Source organism: Halyomorpha halys, unplaced genomic scaffold (assembly GCF_000696795.3).
Source record: "Halyomorpha halys isolate HHAL.00 unplaced genomic scaffold, Hhal_1.1 Scaffold550.1, whole genome shotgun sequence".
NCBI classification, from domain to species: domain Eukaryota; kingdom Metazoa; phylum Arthropoda; class Insecta; order Hemiptera; family Pentatomidae; genus Halyomorpha; species Halyomorpha halys.
Genome location: NW_027112242.1, coordinates 241,254 through 259,853, shown reverse-complemented (window position 1 = coordinate 259,853; position 18,600 = coordinate 241,254). Strand labels below are relative to the sequence as shown.

Sequence of the window (18,600 nt, the reverse complement as noted above, 5' to 3'; positions counted from 1 at the left end):
TATATGTGTGTTCATTTTCTCTGGCCGGTTCAAATATAATAAATTTGGCAATTACCTCTGCTATGAATACACCATTGGAACAATTTACATTTTTCTGAAAACGCATTTAAGGTTTCCTGAGTAAGTATAAAAACGAAGAGAAAAAAGAAGTAGGATAAAAACGATTTGGGTATATTTTACAAAATATTCATATGGGTTGAAAAAGAGGGAATTTGGCTTTCCAGTATTTAGTTTGGAACCTTGAGAGGAGCAATGAATTTATTTCATGAATGCTAGACATAAAAAAGTCTAAGTCTAAAAACTTATAATTTTTGATTTATATGAAATTGGTATTTAAGGATTTCAAAAGATTTAAACGCTTAAACCGAGTGAGAATTGATTTTTTTTCTAAACTACATTTTTTTGGTATAATTTAATGGAACCTACGTTTAGTTTTTGTGTTTTTTTTTTCAATTGTATACAATAGCCATTACATACAGAGCAAAGGCGGTATGCGATAACATAGAAAATTTCTAAAAATAGATATTTTTGTTTTCCAGCTCCTCAAGCAATTTAGAAAGAACCCTGGGACAGGTGTCTAATATTTTTTAACCTAGTATCACCAAAAAGAGTTTCATTGAAATTGATAATCCCGTGTTCGTACTCTCACCTTGTGAGTAAATATTAATAAGAGATGCAATCATAATGATTCGTAAATACAACATCGATATTTATCTAAGTTAACTTATTATTACAGAGAGAAATACTTTATTCATATATGCTGCCTAAATACATTAGGTTGCTATCTTACACAGCGATGGAGAATTATATGATGGAGAAACTAACACCGTAAACATAAAAGGATATTTAGACACATCTTATTATATGTTATGTATATTCTTTCGTAATAACCTGTCAACTTATATGAACATTAATTTCTCTTGATCAAAGTTATGTCATTTCTTTTGTAATTTTCTTTTTCTTATATAGCTGCATTTAATTCGCTTTGAAATTGTGGAGAATCGGTCCATGGTAAATTTTATTGTTTTTAGAAAATATTACTAATTATTTTTTATTGTGGGTAGTCTGCCAAATGAAAATTTTATTAGTAAAAAATAAAATGAAAAACTGAAAAACGAAGAAAAGAAAATTCGCTATACATAGATTTCCTGAATAAACATGAAGATGAGACCATAAGGTTAAAACCTCTTTTTTCATTTTTTTTTTTAAGAACTAGAAGTAGTTTTAGTTAGTCAATTTTATGAAAAATATTTTAAGTTGTTAAATGACAATAAGGCCAAAAAAAATTATTTTACCACATAAAATACTTATAGCAATAAATAACATTCAAAAAAATTGAAAAGAAAAATTCATTTTACTGATATTAAATTAATATTACTTAGTACATAGATATAAAAACAAAGTTTTAAACCCTCATTTTATCAACGATATATATCAAAAGTAATATTAATTGGTTCATTCACAACAATTATAAACAAACTTCAAAAAATATTTTAAAAAACTTATTTCAATTAAACTTGCTATACTGTGTAGCCATTCTTAATTGTTACCGTTATTTTTTTTATAATCTTTTCGTTAATGTTCAGCCTTGAAACAATTATGAGTAATTCAGTACTTTTTTATTTCATCAATTCAATTAAGACTAAAATAAAGAACACAGAAATCCATTCAATAAACCGCCGCACCAAGACGTGATGAATAAATGTTTCCCATAAACACGTTGAAAGGAAAATAAGGTTACTAGTATAAATTGGCCTTGATAATAATCATGATCAATACGAATTCAACAGTGTATGAATGACCATGACAAAACACGATATACGAAAGAGGGCTATAATCGAAATTCAAGTGAGAGTAAATGTCTAAACCGATGAGGCTAGAGAATGGTTCAGAACATTCTATGCACTATATGTCAGGCATGAATATTGACTACGTAAAATTATGTAGTATTAGTGAGACGATTTTACTAGAATCAGAAATAAAATTACTAGCTATTTTACTCCCAGCGAAAGGACGGAAAATTCAATCGTGCTGTAAGTTATTCAATGCCTAAACTAGCTAACATAATACAAATGATAACATATATTATACGTGATTTAAAAAAACAACTCACACTTGTATTTAATCAAAGACCGGTCAATTTTCAGTCAACAAATCTTGTTTTTAATTTGCACAATAACAAAAGTGGGCTATTATTATTTCCAACATTTGAAAATTTTAACAATTTAAACTGTTTAAATTTTTACCATCCAAAATATTCGAAGGCAGAAGATATTGAATGAAAATACCAATCATACGAAAATATTTTAACACCGTTACTTATTTTTTGTTGGCTTCATTGTAATAGTTAATAGCAGAATGAGGTCAAAGAAATTTTTAAACTTTTAACTATTATAAAATATAATAAGAAGAATATAAATAACATTTTTGAAAATGACTAACCTATTAAGTAATAGTAAATAATCATTTTTTTTTCTGTCAAAAGAGATGAAATTATGTTGTGACCATTTGGCCAATCATCACACATCAATAGTTCCAGAAAATTAACATGATCCTGAATTTTAATCAAGAAATTTCAGTCGAAAAAATTTATCTCTTAGATAAGAAACCCCAGTCCCACCTACATTCTGCCTACTGCCTAACCCTGGGAACGATACCAAGTTAGTTGTCTTATATAAATAAAACTAGGTTAACAAACTTTTCTCTCTTTTTTTTATATCCTAAAATATTTAAATAACAGAAACAGACTAGGAAAAGACTTTATAAAATAAGTAAATTAATAATACATAAAAGTTATTTTTAAACGTCTTCCGAGAATAAATATATTCTCCTTCGGCAACAGGCTTAGTAGCTAATTGTAAAAAAAATAATCTGGATTTTCTTTTTAGGAAGTTTGATAAATTTATAGAAATAAAATAATATATAATTGCTTAAGCTGTGATGCTTTATAGCTCCGAAGAAAACTTCTATACCATTTTAAAAAAAAGAAATAGATATTTCATTCTAGAAACATCTCGAAAACATCCTCACCATCAAAACTTGGTACAGCATAGGAATTCTACAAAACAATATGTTTGCTACTAGAATTATATGCTGTCTCTGGAATTTATATCGATTTGTAATTTTCTTTTTTTAGGTATAAAAATTACCGTTTTTTTCGGATATAAACGAGTAAATGAATTTTTCAATTAAATTATTATTATTTTTTTTTAAATTAAATATAAACGATTCTAAAATAGGTTTTAATCATTTATGAATAATAATAACTTTTAGACTGATACCTAATAAAGTAACGTGACTAATAGAAGAAAGCAACGAAGAACAATTATACATCAGTTTATGAATATCTAAAGGTAGATTATCTTTACCTACTTATCTTCAAAGTGTGTTTACTATAAATAATAATGATTACATAAAAATAAACCAATTAATAAAAAAGATTTAACGAACTTTTAAGTTGAAAATAATCACGCATATAATAAAACATGATGGCACAAAAAATGTTAATCTATTTTTAAAAATATAAGAATTGAAGGGCTGCTAATAAGGAAATTGGCTTCGCCATCAGCTATGTGAGTCAGGTTGGCCGAGCGGTCTAAGGCGCCAGATTTAAGCTCTGGTTCCCGATGGGAGCGTGGGTTCGAACCCCACACCTGACAGAGATTTTTATTTCTGCTTTTTACTAATAACGTCGTTTGCACAATTTAAAAATAGTTTTATGAACATATTTATTAGAATGATAATAATATAAAAAATAATTAAATTATATCTTTCAGCTTAGAGGTTAATTGCAAATAATTATTATTTTAGTTTTAAAAAATACATAAGCAATTACTTTATTACGTAAAATTAATGATAACTTTAGTAAAACATATTTTAATTTAATATTTTAGTTAGTAAGTTAATTAATTACTTTTTTATTTTACTTCTTGTAAATATTTATTAGAGTCATGGTAATATAATAAAAATTAAATAACTTACATTTTAATTTTTTCAGGTTAATTTTGAATTTTTATTAGTTTACTTTTTTTAAAATTTTATTAAATAATAATTTAATTTAATACTGAACCTAATAAGTTAATTAATGTGTTTTCGCCTTTTTTCACTTCTTAAACCTAATAAAGTTTTATAAACAATTTAAATTTAATTTCCTATAAATATTTATTATATTTGCCTGCACAATCGGGCAATAATAAAATAATACATTTATTTCAGACCATGATTCAATTAATTTCAAAACAACAAAATAAAAAAAAATTTGAGATATTTATTAATCATTTAATTTTTTTTTAAATATTATAACTAATTGAGCCTTGAAGTTGACAGAATAACTACCCTCATAAAATCACACTCTGAATTTCAGTATTACTTACGCAATAATTTAAAATAAAATAAATGGATAGGATCAGAATGTAAATTTTAATAAAGAGCAATGTTTTTATATTTTAACTATAGCTTTACAAAAGAAAATTATGCAACGAGAAATGTTATTAATGAATTAATCAATTAATGAATTAGACACAACAGGTATAAAATGAGATTTACTAATAACGAAACTAGACAATACCAACAGTATTGGCAGAGAAGGTGATAATAAAATAAAAGAATAAATAAATAATTGAAGTCGAAGATGTAAAACATTAAGTTTACAATTTTTTTTTTAATGTATATTTTTAAGATAAACGTAATTTAAAATTAAAATAAATAGAAAAACAAAATAAAATCCGTAATAAATACACTGTTTCAAAGAAAATGATTTGATTTAATAAAATAGTTATAAAAAATTGAGCTAATTCATACAAAGATAATGTAAACTAAATCGAATCTCGTTCTTTTTTTTTTTAATTTTAAACAATAAATCTATCAATCTATCCACTTTATTACAAAAGGATTTACCACCATGATCTACTTTTTGTACACTAAATCAATATGGCTAAAACTTTTTTTTGTAGATTCTAGATAAGGCCTGTCGTTAGATAAGGAAAAATGAATGGTCCTTACAATCACACCCTTTGCAGTATTTATACGCTTTCTTGAGTCTACAATGTTGGAATATCGTATTATTTTCGGATACTGACTAATACAGTTATTTCACTTTTTATAAATAGATGAAAATCATACATTTAAACATTTATTTTAACATTAAGTCAAATGGTATAAAAAGCATAACCCGAGGGCAAAAAAATTATAAACTTGCAAATGTTCTACTATAAAAAATATTAATCAATTATAATGATATTACGAATATACAAATTGACTCAAGAAACGGATGCCGATTTGTTACAGATAAATCCTAAAAAGATTTTTTTAAATTTTAAAACAACCCATTCACTGATATATATCCAATATTACCCCGCTATCCTAAAACAGAAGTATTATCACAAAACAACGTCATTAAGGTAACTACATAACATTTGTTATACAAATGACTTTTTACCAAGAGACTTTAAGTTAAAATAGAAAGTGGAATTCGGAAAGTTTTGCAATCCCAACGGCCTTAACCAAAATGGTCCGGCAATAATCCGCTTAGACGGAATACTTTCTTAGAAGGGGGAGGAGTTGAAAAGTGTTCCTCAAATGAATAATAATAGTAGAGAATAAACGAAAATTTGGGTTTAAAAGAATCATAAATAATAAAAATGAAGTTTAGGAAATTTCTTATGATTCCTAATGTGATTCCTATGATTCCTTATAATTCAAAATGGAAATTAAGTTAAAGCAATATACCGAGTCAAGGATCAATTTAGTCTTAGATTTAACATAACCTAACCTACTCAATAATTTAATTTAACATTTCGATAATAAAAAAATAATCTCTAGTTGGATCTGATAATAAACTGGTTTAGCGTTAACTTTATTAGACAGTATCTCTGTCGCCTAGTTAAAGCAAGAACCGAGGCAAAGAAACATGCCCGACTTAAAGCTTTGAAAGGATAAATTACTCTCACCATAAACATAACCTAGAAAAAAATAGGTCGCAATCAAATTTTATACGGCATGGAAGTCATAAAATTCAGTAAAAAATTGGTTTTATTTTCTGTTAGAAAATAATGTCATTTTATCTAGACTATACAGTATTTTTGTTTAAATTATTGTAAAAATTTATATATTTTATAAATATTATATTATATTTAATACTACCAAATAAAAAAAATATATTTAGGGTATACTACCAAATAAAAAATATATACTATCTGGAGATTTAAAATATTGTTAGTTAAAACTATATGTAGGTAAAATACATAAATAATTTTTATAAAATAGAAATCTGAATAAATGAATTTTTATCGATTATACTGTTTGCGTTTTAATTTATGATTTTTAACAATAAACGCATTCGGCTATGCTATGAAAGTTATTTTTAGATAAAATAAAAACAATAGCAATAAAATAACTAAAAACATAATAGCATTTGTAATTCTGAATTGGTCACATAATTTATTAATTTAGTCGAAATATTCTAAAATAACATCTTAAGTCTCACCAACACAAGTAGAAAACTAACCAGTCTACTTTTCGCAAGTTAAGGTTTCAGGATAGAAAAAATAAGATCGCTAAGTGCAGATCAGAAAAAGCATCTCATATCAACAGCTTGAGAAAATACGAACCAAGTGACAGGTCAACATAAACTATACCATGTTATATGCAGAAACTATATACATATAAATTGCAATTAATTATAAAAATGAATACTCCATTCAAGAAACTTCTTGAAATCATAAAAACTGTATAAGTCCTAAAACATCACACGAAATGACTTTAGAATGATGTTGATGTTTAGTTATTTTTAAAGTATTAAAATCGTATTGTTGATCCTTGAAAAGGTGTGAAATCTTACATTTATGTGAATTTCAAGTCACTTAGGAATCGCAGGGAATGAACTAGCTGACCAAAGTGCACTGCAAGAGAAGCATTCACACTCCTGAGATGAGGAAAGCAATTTTCACTACTTCAGAAATAATAAAACTCCTCGAGAAGGAAATTAAAGATAGATGGTAATCTATGTGGAACGAAAGCCTAAGGAGTAAACTAAAAATTACTAAAAAAGACGTCAACTCCTGAGGAACCTCCAGCTGTAAATGTAGAGAGGGCTACTGATTAGACTAAGAATAGGCATGAGACTCATTCCTATCTTATTACAAAACAAACGCCTCCGAAATGTTAATATTGTAACAACAATTTGACAATTAATCATATCTTCCAAGAACGCACATATTTCACGTCTCACCCCCAATAGCATAGGATTAAACTGGAATACCTTAAAAACCCTTAGAGAAGATGAAAACAACAAAATAAATATTTCAATTTTCTAAATCACAAAATTTACTATCATAAATATAACTTAGAACAGACGAAAAATAGAATCACAACTCCTAAACTGATAGCCGGTGTCCCGTTGATAGCCGACATGATGCAGGGCAACAGGGGAAAAAACCTGGCTCCGGTACGGATGACGATGTCTAGGAAGAAAGAAGAAGACGAAGGCCAATGGCATGAGCCGACGTCCGAAGATCGGATCCGTAACGCTTGCCGATAGTGAAAGATTGCAGCTTTTTGTAAGGGCTTCGGGGGTGTTACCGAGGCCTAAGGCATCTCTGTGTCCATTCAGCCGTCAGTCTGCTCTGTAGCGGGATACAGGAGCTTTTACACGAGAAATCGCCAGAAAATAAATAAATTTCACTTAACGCGGTACTAGTGTCTATGAAATAAAAAAAAATGTGCGATGACCTTACTCGAGCGCTCCGCACTTGTCTATTTCAAGTGATATGTACCCCTCTGTTCTGATTCGGCGTAATAGTGTGGTCTGAATTTTCCGATAGGTTCATCTTTCTTAAGTCGAATTGAGGAGATTAAAGTAAGAGTGACGTAAGCGATATTTTCGACTATCAATATACAACATTTATTTATAAAATGAATTTACACTCAATTCAGTTTATAAACATAACCCCCCTACCTCCCCACCACTTGTAATCAAATTCAACATTCAATTCTCATCCCTTAGGAGTAAACATATCCAATCCATCCAGGTATGTAACACCAGGTACATCATCTCAAGTGCTTCCTTCCACATTAAATGCTTTTTTAACCAGTAATACTGATTAATTATAACGTTTACTCTTTATCATCTATGATCTTTACAGAATTTTCTTACAACAGGATATCATTTACTACAAACTTAATATTAATTTATATGTTCATTGTTAATTACTGTATCACTTAATTAATCTTCTTGGTTATTTAATATATTTTTTATGAATTTCCGATAAATCGTCGAAGTCAGGTCTCTGTTCAGGACATTAATTCTCATAAAACCATCGATTTCATGAAATGAAATTAATGTACTTACACTACTCGGTCGATGATTTTCTAAATTATTGTACATAACACTTTACTATAAGAAACTTTAAAACATCGTAAATCACTTAATATAAGCACTATGTCTTGCATTCGTAACGATTAGTAAGATATCCAATAATAACAACGAATATTTAAACTATATAATAAGTATATGTAATTTTTTTTTTTTTTTTGTTTCCTACTTAGCACTTGTCTTCTATCAAAATTATAAAATCTTTTATTTTATTTTTTTTTAACATACTTTTAAGAATTAAGATATCAATGTTTTGTATAAAACAATTTTCATTGAATTATGTAGAGCTAAAAAAAGAAAAAAGGTTTTGAGAAGGTTTTTAAAACAAAACCTAGCAACTGAACTTTTTTTTTTTAATACCAATCTCAAACCTAACACTCAGATTTGAAGGTCAATCCACCCTGAATATAACTCAAAGATATAATTTGGACTGCGAGATCAAGGAAAAAAATTATGACACGAATCATGCCAAGAACAATTTCTTTTTGTTCGTGTTTTATGGTATTAAAAGAAGAAAAAGAAGCTATACCAAAATTACACAGTTTATTATAAATAAAAAAAAGTTAAATATCAGTTTTCAATTTACTTTAATTATTGTTATATAATTCACTCCACTACTAACTCCAAGGACAAGGATTCGAATCCGGCTGAAACAGACGATAATTTACCCTGTTACTGTAGCTGTGGGTCCATCCAGCCTTATATAATAGTAACAGTACTTACAAAGAACTGCACCTCTGACCCTTCATGGATTGTAGCCGTACAAATTTATTTATTTATCGTTGAACAATTAATTTAAGTTTTACAGATAATTTATTCATCCAGCTAAATTTTTAATTGAAGTTTCGTGGTATTAACAAGACGGCAACAAATAATAAAACAAATTAATCATCTTATTGTGATCAAGATATCTATCTTAAAACGTAAAAATTGTGAGATATCTGAAAAATCAATTTTAATTTTCTCCCTACCAGTTCTGGCAATATATACAAGATGGTTTCAGCTAGATAACATGTAAAATGTAAAACATGCCGGCAAAAGAATTCATCATTAATACCTTGGAATAGCATTCTAATTAGCTTGAGAAGTATCTAGTCGTCTATTTAGAGGCCGTTTCACGATACCTCCCACCTGAATCAATGTCTTTCATCCTTTCCTACATACATTAGCCCCCTCCCCTCAATAACGGATTATTATAAATCCTCATGAAAGTCAAAATATATTCCTCTGAGTCATATCAAGGTTAAATTCAATTTTCGTTTCATAATATTTTTATTATTTAGGTACCTAATATGAAAATCCATAAATAAATTTTAATTAATTATTTTTCATATGGTTATAATATTATATCAATTCTATATATATTTTTAAGAAAAAGATGAACCCTTATGAAGATCATTTTAACAATAGATTAATAAACAAATTAGTTTTAATTAACAACATATATATATCCCCTAATTTTGTTGTATCTAATTCACATACTTATTTCACATTTTCTTTACGCTCATAATATATATGATGAATGGAATATGGTCCGGGTGCGGTCAAAAACTCAAATAGTAGATAATTATACTATTTTATTGAGCCAACGTTTCGCCCCACATTGCAAGGCTTCGTCAGGGCTAAAAAAGATACAAACACTATAGTTACAAATAGGAAAAAAATGAAAAAATATAAGTGTAAAATAACAGGGGTATAAAATGTAAAACAATAAGATATAATAAGAAAAATTAAAGGTTGTAAATAGTAAATGAAAAGGGTAATAATAACAGATAGATAAGAAAAGAAATATTAAAGAAAGTTACCCTTTTCATTTACTATTTACAACCTTTAATTTTTCTTATTATATCTTATTTTTTTACATTTTATACCCCTGTTATTTTACACTTATGTTTTTTCTTTTTTTCCTATTTGTAACTATAGTGTTTGTATCTTTTTTAGCCCTGACAAGGCCTGCAACGTGGGGCGAAACGTTGGCTCAATAAAATAGTATAATTATCTACTATTTGAGTTTTTTTGACCACACCCGGACCATATTCCATTCATATACACACGGTCAATCAATAATCTTCCGGTATATATATAATGTTGTTAGTTAATTCTAAATTATATGGTAGCATAGTTTTATTAATTGTTACATAAGAATTCTACATTATTATTCGATGTTGAAAATGAATATGTACATATAGCTCGAAACGTCCATTGTTATGAAAATTTAAAAAAAAATTGAATATTTACTTGACATAATATAAATGATAAAACATAATCATATGAAAAATACTTAATAGAAGTTTATTTTTAAACTTTCTTGGAACCAAAAAACAAAACAAAAATATTATGAAAGGAAAATAAAATCATTATTGCAGGTTGAAGATGACCTGACATTGCCAGAAGCTTCCATTGAAATAAAAAAATTAAGAAATAAAACAAGGGTAAAAATTTTCCTTGAAATAACATAATTATTATATGAAAATCCAATTTATAACAACCGAAATTTAGCAGCCGGCATTAGTGGTAATTTGGACGGCATTAGTGGTTTTGCAATATTGGATACAAAATAAAGAAAATTTGATACACTATATTTCTTGAGACAGAATAATCAACCTATTAGCCAAAGCTCCTCATGCTTGAAAACTGTTGTAAAATATTCATTATGTTTGTTTTTCGAAAAAAAAAAATATATATAACAAAACAATGTTGTCAATGCTTTGGATTTTCTAATAACAGGAAATCATTTTTTTTTTTTTTAAATGGCTCTGTGGTTTTTTTTATTGTTTACAGATGAAAACAGGTTGTTGCGGTTTACGATACCACGAATTCTCTTCCTTCTTCAGTCTAACCTCTTTTTAAAAACCCATAGAGGCTTACAAAGATAACTATGATGCAGAATGATGCCTGCATGAAATCAACCATATCATTAATAATTAATAATTTGGTTTTTTTTAGAACTTAACTCCATTGCACCTCTAAGAGAGGGTTTTGAAGTGAAAAATGATGTCAACAAACTTTTATTATTATAAAGAATAAGTAATGGGAAAAATTGTAAACCTAGTTACATGAGACAATAGTAACATAACTTAATGCTGCTTAAAACTGTAAGTCCATTCAGATAAAAATCTAGTACTTAGAAAACGAAAAAAAAAGTTCAGCACTACATTACTATAACCACTTAGGTTTTTCATCAATACCGGTTCTAATCATATAAATAATTATGCCTTCAAACACCTACTTTCAGGGAAACCTACTTCCAGGAGACACATAGTTATTAACACCTGTTGGTTTATGAGAGGATATCATCGGTTATTAATAGTTGAATTTAGGGCCGAGCCCTCAATACACCGGTCTAACCTCGATATTTTACTATATAATTAAACGACATAAAAAAAAAAAAAAACTAGACGCGTCAAACCTGACGGTAAGGTAGGTCAGTCAAATGCCTATCTAACATCGGCGACATTCCCGGAATAAAAATAATTTTAGAAAGTTTGACCGACTCATTACAGAATTCATAACGTTCATAAACATTTAAAGTATCAGCCAAGAATACTTAAAAAAAAAATCAGAGAGAGTCATTACTGGAATTAATATTTATTCTATAAAAAAAAAAAAAAAAAAAAATATCTAACTAAATTTATTAAGATTTATAATGGTTAATATAGTGCAAACACTTTTCCTTAATGATTAATGCAAAATTATGATACATTTTTCATAGAACTAGAGCCAAAACCGATGTTACGTCAAAGCTAATTGTTCTTTTCATAAAGAATATATTTCAACAATATAATCAAATCATTCTTTCTCTTCCCAAAAAACAAAAACACGGTTAAAAATAGTTTTGAATATTTTTAAAAGAAACAACTGGATAATCGAAAGTTTCTAAAGCTTGAGTAAATATTTATACTCATAGTAGACTGAATTTATATTGATATTTACACAATATTTATACTTCTTCAAAATCTTATTTCTATACCATTTTTTAAATGATTTTATTAATAAATTTCTGTGCGTATAACCGAAAAAAAATATTTAACATAAAACTATTATGGAAAATAACTAAAGCATGATCTTTATATCAAAATGACAAAATATATTTCATTCATTGAATATCGTGATTGAAATTTTACAACCTATAAACTTTTATTCATTACCTTCTTTGAACACTGACCTCAGACAACTAATACTTAATAATAGAATTAATTTCTTTCAACTTTAGATTTCTGAGGAAAGTTCAGAATTAAAAGACAAAGCTACATGCCAAGGCAACTAAAATATTACTTTATCGAGTTTGGGTACTTCCTGAATATTGGAAACAATTGCAAGGTAAATTCAACTGTCTATACTATTGATGTTTTAACAGAAATAATGCGTGTATATACATATTTAATATTAAAGTACAATTTTTGTAAGACCGATTCAAAGAGGATATGCTGCAGTATAAATAAATAAATGACGAATATATAATATGCCTTACAAATTTATTCGAGACTGAAGACAGTATCCACCTTACAGAAATATCCAACGAATACTATCACAGAACACACACAGCACTGAGTGGCCTATGGTCTGCGAGCGATACGATCGCAAGCACAGCACACATACAACACAAGTCACAGTGGCCGGCGCGGCCAACACTGGGTAGAACAGCTTCACTATCTCCGAGATCGGAAAGTGCCGGTCGCACCCGAACATGGCCGAACCCAACGGACGTCTATTTCTGTTAAGATCAGGGCCCTCTTTCAAAATAAAGTACGAATAAATGCTATTAAACTTTTAGTTTGTACTTGGTACGATTTCGCTGATTAGCAATTTTTTAATTTATCAACTCAAATAATATCAATAATTGTCATCCCCATTATATTAAAAAAGTATTAGTGCTTGTATTTCATAGTTCGTAAAATTATATTTATAAACTGATTCTATTGCTAAATATTTTATTCATATTAATTTTTTATGATACCATATTATTTTTATTATTTATATAACTAGCGGGCTTAGTAACGAGCGGATCCCTAAAATGTTAATGAACACTGGACAAACGGGTAAACGTCCGAGGGGTAGACCGAAACGTAGATGGGAGGATTGCGTTAAAACTGATTTAGTGGAATTGGGTTTGGAGAGGCATCACTAGAAGGATGTATGCAGAGCGTTTGGTGGTATCGGCATCGGACCCTTGGGTTCGTTAGGCCTTCATTATTATTATTATTATATAACTAGCCACTCTTATCCTTGGATCTAAAAAAACGAGTACCTAATAATATGAGTGGTCTAAACCGTTTTTTATTATTTTTTTTCGCTATAAACATCAGCCATAACGGCTTAAAATGTTAAAATTGTTAAAAAAAATAAGTAACAATAATATAAAAATATTAATGGTATAAAAATAAGTATGACAATATAATAATATTACTAATTGAATAATAGCCGTCCTTAGTTTATGCATCCTATCTACATAATTATATTTTCCTTTCTTTTGTTTCAACTACGTAATGGATTCGATGATTTCCCATCCATTCAACTGACTTAAAATAATGCTTCGAATAAAGAGTTATTATTTAAATGCTTGAAATTTAAGTGATGAAATACTATAAAATGCAAAAATGAAAAATTCACGTGTTCAAAATAATCAAAATTCAGTAAGGATAATTAAACTAAACAGGAAAGAAGTAAAGGTATAAGATTGAAAATTTCGATAACATGAGGTCATTTTCAATTTTTTTTATTTCTCACGTGTCACAAGTCATAAAATGAGAAAACATGGTCTAATAGAGTGATAAGGGATTATTTAAAAATGGTAAAAAAACGGTTATAAATTTATATTAGTCAAACTTAATAAAAATATTTTACACTTAACAAAAGGCACCCTTACCAAAATAAAGAATTGTTTTACAGCCTCTTCATTAAACTTCATAACAATATCAACTCTTTAAGTAATTTTCAATAAATAATCAATAATCAAAATAAGATAATGAACATATATATATATTTTTTTTTTCAATTTTATATAAATAGATGGAAACGACATTTGTATTAGAAATTTTTTTATTGCAAATTAAAATCTAAGAATTGATGAAATGAAATAAATCTCCATTTGAGTAACAGTATCCTGTTTTGAAATGATTAGCACAGTAATAGTTTTGCAACAACTGTTCCGTTTGATGAACATATTCTAGGTTAGATATCTCAGATTCAGTCACGTTACTGAGTTGTATAAACAGAAATACATATGTACATTTTATATATATTTTATATACATTTTCTGTACATTTTATACATATATACACATAAACAAATAATGAACAAAATTTTGTGATGCTCAATTGTATTTAAAATTTTAACAAAGAAATTACAGTATGATCTGTAAGTAACCTCTCATAATTCATCATCATAAGGCAACATCTGCCTTCCTCTAATTGAGGCAATTAAGGAAGGATGGTGTTTTTATTCCCACGTTGGTGGCCAACAATTGGAAAGGATCATTCTTAAAGAGCACCTACGCGACAGTTGGTGATGCAGACATAATAAGACGTGATATGTAATACAAAAGAATATGATAGAATAAAACATGAAAGAGAAGAAACTGACAACGAAAAAAAATAACATAGAATAAAAAGAGAAATAAAAAGATACGAAGAATGAATTCCTGAGAAAGAAAATAAACAGGAAACGGTGATGGGAAAAAAAAGTAAAAAGTTCCACACAATGCGAAGCCCAAAGAAAAGAGGATAAAAAGCTAAGTATGTCTCCGCAAAATATATTTAAAGTAGAAATGTTTATACCTCTATAAATGTTAATTACAAGGGAATGGTTTATGAAACGACATTGCAACTGTTCCGTAATTTGTACGTTACTTATTTTTTTATTAACTTATATAATTGTTTTTACAATCTTAAATGAAATGAAAGGAAAAAGTACATACAACCTATCTGTATCTTTATGTTATTTTTTTACAAAAGCTAATAAAGTTTTTCCTAGTTTAATAATTAATTAGATAGATTTTAAAAATATAACTATATCAAAAGAGTTACGATTTTGAGCAAAAACAGTTATTTCAAAAATACAAATAATAATAGAAAAAAATATGGGGCGGTGCGCGCATCACTTTCATTTACCACTGGAAGGCGAAATTTTGAAAGAATATATTTTCGTTTTTTATTTTTTTGCAATAATAATTCCTATTTTAGTGTTTCACGAGATGTGAATAAGGAATAAACTTTAACCTGCCAGGAATATAAAAATCAAAATATAATTAATCTCAAATTTTCGTGTTATTATTTTTCCTTTAGCTAATTATCAAATTCTTATATGGTTCACGTAATTACTGGTAACAATGAAAATAGTTAATTCAAATAAACAAAATTAAAGATACTTTAGAAGAAAATTCGACATTTGAGTCCTGTTAATCTATTTCAATGAGGATAAGATCTAATGGATATTGAAAATAACTTTATTGTACATTGATAAACCGAGTTTATTCAAAATCGTTAGAGCCGTTTTTGAGAAAATCGACTCAATAAAGTAGAACTTCGGGCCAACATCACAATGCTGTAACATCTCGGGCATTCGCCTTAAACATGTAATTACATTTTCATACCACTTATCGTTTTTTAGCAAGTCTATTTTCACAAAAACAAACTATTTTGTGGGACTTAATTATTTGGATTTACGAGACCCCAAAACATGTATTACTATAAAAATCATGATTTGAAATTTTTTAATATTTCTACTTACTATATATTTCGTGTATTGGGAAATGAAAGTAAAATAAAAGAACTTATGAGCGTATCCACAGTTATAAACAGAAATAAGTAATGCAATTAAATAAATAAAAATAGTAATACTATGAGATGACTTATATATTTAATATCATGATTAACAACGAGTGAGAACTATGCTAATGATAATAACTATCAGCAATACACTCAATAAAGCAACTTTGAATCGTAAATATTTTCATTAAGAAATATCATAAGGTAGTTAATATTCTTGGTAATGATTTCAACATAAAGCTTCCTAGATGTTTTTTTTTGTTTTGTGTTTTAGAAGACGGTAATAACCCATTTTAACTATATTATTTGATTTCTGCCAGCTCATAAAAGTCAGACATTTGTGGAAGAGAAAGAAACAGATAATTCCCATCTTCTGGATAGCACAAAGTAAAAACTAACATTTACTGTTGGAAATATTAAAAAACCAAAACAATAAATTAAATACATTATAATAAATAAATTTGCAAAAGAAAATTTAATAGAAAAACCTATACATATGAATTTATCGGCCCAAAAACACTTGTTTGTCTCCAAAGCTGTGAATAGCATATTTTTTTTTTAATAATTTATTTATTTTATTTAAAATTGTATAAAGTCTATACAAGTAAATTTGATCTAGGTAATATAATGACGTGATACAAACATGTGGAGAATCTACCTATTGATAGAACTCCAATACCCAAATTAAAACTAGAATAAATATAATAAATCGAGTTTTGACTCGATAAAACTTATAACACATATAAAATTAATTGTTCTGTTTTTTATATTTATTTTTTATGGATTGTTTTGAACACGGTCAAATAATAAAAGTATTATTACTACCTGGAAAGGAATGATATATTTATAAAGATGTCTTCTCAACTTTTTTTTTTTTTTTAAAAAAGGATAAAAAATCATTTGAGATTAAAACTACCAAAATAGTTTTACTCATTGGAAAATAATTTTTTTTTATTAATTAATAATCATTAAAATTATTAGTAGTTTATTAAGAAAAAACTGGGACAACCACAAATTAAGGAATTTAAACAAAAAAAAGTTGACATTTTACAAAAAAGAATTGACATGGATCGCAAGATAATAAATAGTAACTGCTCGAAATTCAAAGCCGAATTATTCGCTGCAAGTTTACTGCTTAGAAGCATGCAATTTTCAGCATACACATGGACAACAAAGCCCATATAACAAAGATATTTTAGATGTGGACCAGTGCCCAGCATACATAATGGTTAATGACTGTAGAGAAATTTAGTGTAGGGAGAGAGATAGCCTCTAAGCTAATCCAAGGACGGCGACACCTTCGCAACACCAACACACCTTGCCTGTAATATCTCTTATATATATTTCCTCTGTCTGTCGCAAGGCATTCGCAAAGGCAACAATGCTACAGTTCCTTGAAACATTCACGCAACAGACAGAACGCATTTTCTCTACCATCGGATTAACAATATTGCTGTATAGGTATTTCTTCCGGCTATGAAAACCTTCTTGGTATTAAACAGACACATGCACTATTTTAAACAGAATTTTTATGACCATATCATTCTAGTGACTAAGAGTAATGGAAGAATTAGTAGTTTATTAATTAACTTCTAATAGATAATGTGAGGAGAAGATGGCTGGGGATGATTTCAGTGAAGAACAAATTATTAGTACTTATGGTTCGGTTTAAATTTCAATTTTTCATCAGGGCTAAATTTTTCTTTACATATTCAATTAATTGCATATACGTCCTCTTTCTCTTTTTTTTCGTAACATATATTTTAAATAATTTTAATTTTTTACATATATTTACTTGCTGGATTTTCATATATATTATTTTATTTTTATTTTCCTTTTTATAATTTTAAAATCAGTAAATTCTCATATATAATTTTTCTTCTTACAATACTTACACTATACTTTTTCTTCCTATATTAATGTAATCCTCTTGTTATTAGTTTTTCATTTTTTTTCATTATGGCTGTTATCTTGCCTTTTGTTCGAAGCTTCAATGAGGGTCTGAAATTCTGACCGAAACACGTCGGCACTGATAAAATAAGTTATACTTATTCGTGTTCTTAACTGATCACACCCCCACCTATCTTCAAATTTAAAATTCACGGTCAACAACTATCTCATTAAATAAGTAATGTTGAATTGAAGTAGATGATCTCTAAATCAAGGATAAATTTGAGTTACCATTTGTCATTATCTCACTCTGTACCTCCACATTCAAGTTTGCTTTGAAGGTCTTGAGGAAAGAAGTTCTTGAAAAGACCATCCGACAGTTCAAAGTTCCGAGTTTCTAAGATGGTAATTATTTTTTATGATAATGGAGAAGAATAATCATTTAAACGCCAAAAGTTAAACGTATTTACATTATCATCATGTAATAACTTAGTGTACCAGAATCATATTTCGGTGTATTGAATAGTGGAAAGTGTAGATTGCGGTTTATAACTGAACAACACTATGCACGGG

The 18,600-nt window shown here is 27.8% G+C and overlaps 1 protein-coding gene and 1 non-coding gene across 8 annotated transcripts in view; one reads left to right on the top strand and one right to left on the bottom strand.

The window, feature by feature from the left end:
- Positions 1 to 18,600, bottom strand: part of raskol (Ras GTPase-activating protein raskol) — a 758,358-nt gene that overhangs the window by 521,959 nt on the left and 217,799 nt on the right. For 2 of the 7 annotated variants that reach the window (XM_067050207.1, XM_067050209.1), the window contains exon 1: positions 12,843 to 12,993. The exons of 3 other annotated variants lie outside the window; for them this stretch is intronic. The gene's annotated coding sequence lies outside the window, so the exon portion shown is untranslated. Of the gene's footprint in view, positions 1 to 12,842; positions 12,994 to 18,600 lie in introns of those variants that run through there. 2 more of the 7 variants (XM_067050208.1, XM_067050210.1) reach the window with 1 other exon arrangement.
- Positions 3,577 to 3,659, top strand: TRNAL-UAA (transfer RNA leucine (anticodon UAA)). Its single transcript has one exon. It is a non-coding gene; the product is annotated as a tRNA-Leu (tRNA).